Raw genomic sequence first — 8767 nt, forward strand, 5'->3', positions numbered from 1 at the left:
CCGATAGAGTTAGCTGCATTATTGACTCGCACTTCTGCCAATTGTTTATCACCCAGATACCCGCATCCACCAGCTTAGAACTAGAATAGCTGTAGCCGATGTGAGGGCTCGACAACGTGATCAATGAGTAGAAGTATTACGAGTATTTCTGCAGGCGAGGCAGTGCACTTCTGATAATAACTCCACCCATTGAATGCCCGATAAATGATATTTTTTTGAATCCTTCTAATTTCGATAAATAGTGAGCCACTTCCGAAGCCAGCCGAGTGCCCATGCTGTCAATATTGCCCTCTGTTCGACCCTCGTTGGTTTGACTGATAATAATCTTGGCCCGATAGGGGTAATATCTTTTTAGCTAAATCTTCAACTTCTACATATCCAGTCGACATGCGCCAAGCCCATGCACTAAGAAGACCAGATGCTGCTATGCTATTTAATTGAGTTACTGGACACTCTTATTACTTTGCAGCACACTGTTATGCAGCAGGCTGTTATAAACTGGGTCATTATTCTCATTGTTCTTATTCCTGCCCTCGTCTATGGTCCCTTCTTCGAAGTATATCGGCCTGATCTTGCTGTAGAAGTTCTTGTTATAGAATTTGAATTAGTTGGTTTATTTCTCGCTGTGGTCAGTGAGGTTGCGTAGCTGCAGAGCCATCTTGTTCCTTTGTGTTTCTTAGTCTGCATAATGATCGATATCCCATGAGCCTTTGAATCTTATGATGCTTTCGCCCATTAGCTTCTTGATTTTGTCGAGGTAGTCGTGGTGGTAGGCTTTGATTAAGGTTTGGTTGCTATTGTTTTTGTTCTATATTAGGATATTGAGCAGAAGTTTCCAGTGTTGATATATTTCAAGGCAGTTCTCATGCAGGATTTTTTAAAATTAGGAGATTGACACCTGTTTGCTATTACTATTGTGGTTTTGGTTATTATTATGATTTTGGTTGTGATTTGCACTTTTGAGAGGAAGGGGAACTTTCGTATTCGCATTCTTCGTATTGATATTGTTGTGAACAACATCTTTCTTATGAACAATGTGATTCTTCTAATTGACATGCTACAATGGTCTTTAAATCAGACGATTCGAATTAAATATCTTGGTTCTTCTTCTCTTCGGCTCACTTGGCTATTACTTGAATGTATACACTTTCTCTACTATTTTAAGAGTTTTGGGAGAACTGAAATTATCGCTATTGTTCACTTATATCTATTGGTCAAATTCCTCTGTTTATTTTGCGTTCATTGCATCCTATTCGACAATTATTGTAATTGGCTATTTCATCATTGCTTTTGTGATCTTCGATAAGGAATGACGTTGTGGCTGAATTGATTTGGATGGAGATGAACATCGACCGATATCGAGTAAATTGAATATGTTCTTATCGCTGTTTTAATTATTGAATGTATTCGTTTAATTTTAGTGAAATCGTTTAGTTTTGTTCTTATTGGGAGTACTGGCTTTTGGATTTGTGGTGATGCCTTTTTTTTATATGGCCAACAAATTACAGATATTCTCATAATGTTTCTTTATCTTCCTCTACGTGCATTTACTCAGGGCTAGCAAATATGCGATTAGTTATTCGACATACGAATCGTCTTGGCTCTCACAGAATTGCTCGAAATTCTCATATACTTTTTAACTTTTATGATTATTCTTGCCTGTGCCATGTGGACTATGATGAGCATTTCTATTGTGCTCGTTCCTATTCTGTTCATTACGATTCTGTTCGTTTCTATGCCTCCCTCTTGTTTTCCGACATACTACAGCTGATAGGAGCAAGTGTGGACAGTTCCGATGACAGACGATGCCACATTGTCATAAAAATCGATGAGCAAACACGAATTAATATTGCTACCCCTGATCATACCCTAAAATACTGCTGCTATCTTCGAGCTGCCATACTAATTCTGCACTAATTCGCACATAACTTATAGCTTGATGTGTCCATCCGCCTCCTCCTCGTTCATGCGATTATTTTATGCCAGATTCGTCTATATTTTGAACATACAGATTTCGTCGATTATAACTTCGAGATTAGGCTTCATGAAGAATGGCTTGGTGGTGTAACTGTTCTCAGAGAGTTCATACTTGGGAGTTTTGCTTTGGTCGATTTCGATGACATTGACTGGGGTGGCAAAGTTGCGATTATTTAATGAAGAGGAGTAGATGTGGAAGCGTAGGTTGTAGCACCCCGAAGGATTGGAAGCCAGACAACGAATTTGGTTGACGTGTAGACAAATTTACTGTTTTATTCGAAATAGCATATTTATATTTAAATTGGTGCATCTCTCTATTATTATAAACGGCGTTAACATCCACCCTTCATACTGCATTATAGGGCTTTATATAGTAATCTCATGTCTACGCAATATCTACTTTATCTTATAATAATACACTCACAAGGCCAATTGCGAGTTACTAAATTCACTCTGGTTATCAGCTATGTCAGGTACTGGGACAAACAATACGAATCATGCAGATCATGCAGATCGGGAAGAGTATGCTCGTAAATCGACTCAATAACTAATTCGATTTAATGACTCATAATTGGAAGCATCATTCAAAATATCAGAGTTGTAGTCATTCTAATTATCATCATGCGAATCGTAAGCGTAAGAGAATTTATTAAATAAAGCACGCATTGAGGATTCTTTGTTACTTTCTCTGCAATCTGTTAATTAATTAGGCTCCATTCAAACGAGCGCTCAAAATATGCATCACAACTTAAAGTAGCATTGGAGCAGTAATGACCAACATCTTCACCATAGCCATCAAAATAATACTCCACAAAAATCGTCAAAATGCTACCCGTAGAATTCGAAGAAGAGCCAGTTTTTTCAGTGACTTACTCAAACATCAACATCAATTAGTCCCCTGTCTCTCGCACTTTCTCATAGCTATCACAGGACGCTTACATTTCAGAAATAGAATCGAGGCCTTGCTCAGTCAATCATTTCAATCTAAGCAGAGTCATAGTCGGAAATTCACCAATAATACCCCACATTAATACACTCATTCAGGAACTCACCTCCATGGACCGCACTCATAATCACCATCTTTACCTCACTTATAATAGCAGACATAATTCTTGTAGTTTCTCGAATTCTTAACACCCAACAAAACAAACAAAAGTAAGTATAATCAAACTCGGACAATTAGCGTTAAAGGCAAAACTGTCACCTTGCACAAAAGCATATGTCCAATTTGTTTGGCACGTCACGATGATATCAAAGGTATTCTGCTGGGCTGCTCGCATTAGTTTTGTTTCGATTGTATCATGTAATGGTCGAAAACATCTACGGCTTGCCCATGCTGTCGAAACACATACAATTAAATCAAGAAGGTGGGACCTAAAAAGAAGTATAAATATATGAAGATGCTCGAATAACGATGCAATCTGAAAAAGTTTTTAATAGCAATAGCAATAGCAATAATAAGAGTAATCGCAAGAGTAATAGGTAATAAAGGTGCAACAAAAGATCATGCAGTTTCACTACTAAGACTACTTCGTCTGCTATAACTGTAATAGAGGCGATAATGAGCATGTCTTACTCATCTGCGATGGCTGTGATTTCTACTCTTGCCATATATTCTGTGACCCCACATTGAATAATTAAATACCTACTGGCGAATGGTATTGCAAGTACTGTGTGCGCAACCTCCAGCATTCCAATGCCAATGAAGTGCAGGGAATGTTAGACTTAAGTATGAGCACTATCTCAGCCAACGAGTAGTAGCAGGAATCGGAAGAAGAAGAGAGGCCGATTGCAGCCAGGACGAGAATAAGGACACGATCTACTGACCAGCCAATAAGTCTCAGAGCTTTGCGAGGGCTTCGCACTAGAAGGAACTTTCATATTCCACGATGATTTTTATTTACTTTTGAGATGTTCTGACGATGTTGAGAATGGGTGGAGTTATTATGTTGGAGCTAATTTATTTTAATGTAGCTACATGAATACTGAAATAGTCATTAAATGGAAGGAGATGGTAACTAAGGCTATGCGGTCCGTTGTTCGAGTAGCGAGTAGCCCGTTGTTCGAGTAGTCCGTTGTTCGAGTAGTCTGTTGTTCGAGGAGTCCGTTGTTCAAAAAGTTCGGCTTGCGCAATTTGCAACAGAGTAACATATAAAGGGTGTGGGACAGAAGAAGGACAGCTATGATTTCGAGAATCAGGAACCTTATTAAATTGATAAGAGAATATCTCTGTGTAATGAATAAACCATATTTAATTGATAAGAGAATATATTTATAATTAATAAGCCTTATTAAATTGATAAGAGTTTAAGAATATATCTGTGTAATTAAATAAATATTGCACAATAAAGTACGGGTAATTTGGAAATGACGGTTAAACACAGTTTTAAGGGCCGAAAAATAGTAGAATTGTTCTCAACAAAGGTTTAAAGTGTTGTGAAATATCAATGATGCCTCAGATCGCCGAACTTAAAAATACCCTTATGGCTAATCAAAAGAGCAAGCAATGCACCACCCTCAAACACTGCAAGACTGCAACACTGGAACACTGAAACACTAAAAAACTTAAATAATATGAAATTAAATCCTTATGATTGTAATAGAGACGACCCTCCAAAATATCTTTTGCTAATATGAACATATCCAAAAACTATCATATTTAAATACTGAAAATTAAAGGATTTCATTGCTTAAGTGGTCTTTTAATGCCATAAGATTCGTTCAACAATATATTAGTTCAACACAATGTCCATAAAATTACGAACAGCCTTTCTTTTGCTGAGCGCTCTGTGCATAACTCTTCATGCGCAGACTTGCTCCCAGAATTGTGGCACCTGCACAGACTCTATCACCTGTACGACGTGCAACGCCGGTTTCTTTAAGGATCCTTCAGGATCATGCAGAAACTGCCCAATGGGTTGCTCTGCTTGCGAAATATATATGGGTAAAGTTGCTTGTTCTGCCTGTAGAGCAACTTACACTGGAAGCGCTGGCACCTGCTTCCAATGCAGTCCTCGGTGTGGAGCTTAAGGATGCAGAGAGAACTCGGAGGATTGTAAGACTTGCGCAGCAGGCTACGAGCTGAGCGTAGTGAGTGCAACTTAAAATAAATGTCTCCTTGACACCAGCTGCTCGGCAGCCAGTTGCTCCAAATGTGATGACTAATTAATTAGCAGTATATAAAAGCAAAGCATTATAGTGTTGAATAAAAAATGATTTGTTTACTATGTACAGCATTAGAGTGACCATTCAAACACTCATCTCCGAAAGTGCTCAATAAACAGACAGTTTCGACTGAGAGCTTCAAAAGACTTTGCTCTGAATAATTTGTATGCTAAAAGCATAAAATTTTAGACATTAAATAGTTAAAATTAGTTGTCAATTATTTTATAAACTCAAAAATATTCAAAAAACTCAAAAGTATTTATAAAACTTAAAATATTTATAAATAAAAGTTTAGTTTGCATAAGTTTGCTGTGTGGAGACCACCTAAGTGTGCTAAGTGTGTAATGAAGGATTTCTTCTGTTCGCAGGCCAGTGCAGACCATGCAAGTTCCCATGCATCAAATGCACTTATGCTTCTTCCCAGGTTTTGACTAGCTTTGCAACCCCCATTTTGGATCAAATAAAAACGACAGTTGCCAGTATGCAGGATGGAGCCGCTTTAGCAGCATTAATGGATTATGATACCAACACGGTGCCTATTAACCAAGATTTATGGGTGCTCTTCACCATTGTCTACGACTACTTGAAAACTGTCGGGGGGCTACTGATGCGCAAATTGTGCTATTTGTTATGAACAATGTAGCAAATATTACAGCAATCGATCCCCGTGACCCTGGGGTATAGGTTCATGCTACTCGATTCCTGCTTGCAAGAAGTGTGATAGCGCGACTTCCTACCAAACTTGTTCAGCTGGCTTCTACCAACCCATAGCATCAATGGGCCAAAGCGGAATCGCAAGCGCTGTGTTTTCGGATACATGCGAAAGCTGCAGTCCCGAATGCAAAACTTGCTTCATGGAGGCCAACTTCTGTACGAGCTGCAACAGCGAAAAGGTTCTGAATGGCACCCAATGCATCAGTCGACGCGTTGTCGGATTCTATTACAAGTTCAACACTCTGTTTGCCTCATTCCTAGAAGCTGGAGGTAGTGAAGAAATTGTGAATAAATAATAGTCCTGAAGAAAAGGCTATTCCCGTTGGAGCGATCGTTGGAGGAATTTTAGGAGGATTCGCGCTCATTTCTATAATTGCATTCATAGTCTACAAATACAAGGAGAGCACTAATGGGAGCATCCAGTTATGGATCAAAGTACTTCAGGCGTTTTCGATGGGAGGAAATCATCAGTGAAAGTCCAAGAAATTGACTCCAAACAGTTCCATGCGAAAAGCGGTTCAATTGATCATGAATAGCTCAACAAATAATCCTATATTCACATGATGATTAATACGATGGAAATCAATTTTACCGGTCTTTCCCGGCCTTCCTTGCATCATCAGCCTTAGAAACTTCTTTTCCTTGCTCCCTAACATTTTTTCTCCTTCCTTGTATTGAGGTCGGTTGGAAATTAAGCTTTTTCTTCTTTCATTCTTTCTTGTCAGACTGAGCATGTTTAGGGATCGGACTTTTGATTAATATTGTATTTATTCCGGGGTCTTCTTGTTTATTCCGGGGCTCCTACTCTCTTTCAGTCTGTTTCCTAGATTCATCTCTTTCATTATCTCTTTGATACAAGGACCGGCAGCAAATGATTTACAGTTTCGCCCAGGTACAGCCTCTTTTCTCGTGTTCGTGTTGCTGGATCAATTAACCTGTTATTCAAATTTTCTTGTTGAATATAGTCTATTGTTCGATTTCCTGATTTGAAGGGTGCGTCACTGTAGTGTTCAGATAAGCTGCAATAGTTTAGTGGTAGAATTGAGCGTTGCCATCGCTTAGGCCCGAGTTCGATTCTCGGTTGCAGCATTTTTTTATATTGTCCCAAAACTCAATAGTACCAATAATACCAATAACAACAATAATACTCATTATCCTCTCATACATTTAACACTGCTATGCTACTCTTTTTGGTGAGGACCACCCATAAATGTGAATAGACAGATATATATAGAAATTGATATAGCATTGAATTTCGCAACAAAATAAAAGACAAGCCGAACAGTCTGCCATTATCGCTATATCTCAATAGGCGAAAATTAGCTTGAACAATCACAAAAAAGTAACTTACTCATATTAGTATCCTTGAAACAAATCCTGAACTTTCTTCTCCCTGAGTAAGAGGGAGTTTTCATTCATTTTTTGCAGGTACTCTTCATCATACTCCGAAACACTCACGGTGTCGTAGTTTGTTCGTTCATGTTCGGAATGAAGGGCGAGGGGTATTTCTTCTATAACATCTTCTGCCAATTTATGTCACTGAACCATGGGTGCTTCTTTATTTATTCAATGCCTTTGGCACCTAATCGCTACTCTTGCTTTCTTTTCAGCATTCCATTTATGAAATCGGCTGATTTTGGATTCCAACCTGCTGGGATTTGGTGTGGCTTAACACTTGCCTAGTAAAGCAAAATCTGCTAGCGAATTTATTGGCGGCTGTACCCACGGTAGGGTCTCTATTTTATGAGAAACTGTATACTTTTCGAGCATGCATTCGTAGGCGATCACTCCAAGGGCAAAGAAATCAACCTGGAATGTATGATTCTGATGGTTGATAACCTAGGGAGCCATATACCCAGGAGTGCCACTGGTATCCTTATAATTTTAAGGAGTGTGAATCCTAGCGACGCCCATATCAGTGATCCTCAAATAGCCCTTTTCATCAATGACCAAGTTCTCCGGCTTGATATCGCGATGTATAATATTATTGGCATGCAAGTACTCTAACCCCACAACGATGCAGCATACAAAGAATTTGGCAATATGCTCCGGAAAAGTGCAATACCTACCAATTTGATATCGAAGATCTCCTCCTGGCATCAGATCCATCACGAGGTACAAATTGATTCGATCTTGAAATGCGTAGATCATGTTGACTAGAAATGGGTGTTTTAGCTCAGCGAGTAACTATCTCTAGTTTAGCACAGATTCGATGCTCTTCTTCGTAATTATTCTAATTCAGAAAAATATGTTACACTGTTTTCGACATTTATTTCATTGCGAATATTTTTTCTTCGGTTTGTACTCAACTTTCATCACCCTACCGAAACCGCCTTTGCCGAGAACTTCCAGTGTTACGAACTGCTATTTTTTAAATGTTTGAGTGTTTCTATTGTTGACCGGATTCTTATTGTTTTTTTGGGTTTTCTGTTCCTTGTGGGTTTGATTATTTTTGTGGCACTCGATACTTTGCAGCGGTGGCTAAATCTTTGGATTCTTTTCTTTGAAAATCATGTAGTTCAGCAAAGAAAAGTTCTTGGAGCAGCTATTGTCCTGTTTGCGATCGGGCGACTAAAAGGACATTCTTCTTAGAAGTCTATTCTGATAGTCTTTGGTTTTGGATTGGATTTAGGCTTTTCGCGCGATGTTGATTTCTATTGAGAGCCTCTCTTGCTGCGGCCTGTTGGCAGAGCAGAAATGATATTTTTACGATGACTGATCTTTGTCTATTTGTTTTATTTTGCCTATTTAACATTTGTTACTATTACAATTTATTGCTATTATTATTTGAAAATGCTCAAAATATTATTATTCAATTATGTGTTTCATTTCCATTCGGGGTTGGGTTGGGGTTGGGGTTGGGGTTGGGGTTGGGGTTGGGGTTGGGGTTGGGGTTGGGGTTGGGTTGGGA

The 8767-nt window shown here is 38.8% G+C and overlaps 1 non-coding gene across 1 annotated transcript; it reads left to right on the plus strand.

Moving 5' to 3' along the window:
- The first annotated feature begins 6874 nt into the window (after positions 1 to 6874).
- On the plus strand, positions 6875 to 6945 carry TRNAG-GCC (transfer RNA glycine (anticodon GCC)). Its single transcript has one exon. It is a non-coding gene; the product is annotated as a tRNA-Gly (tRNA).
- Positions 6946 to 8767: the final 1822 nt, after the last annotated feature.

The sequence above is a fragment of the Brachycentrus maculatus genome, unplaced genomic scaffold (assembly GCF_059751285.1).
Source record: "Brachycentrus maculatus isolate JH-2025_06_01 unplaced genomic scaffold, ASM5975128v1 h1tg002183l, whole genome shotgun sequence".
Classification (NCBI taxonomy): domain Eukaryota; kingdom Metazoa; phylum Arthropoda; class Insecta; order Trichoptera; family Brachycentridae; genus Brachycentrus; species Brachycentrus maculatus.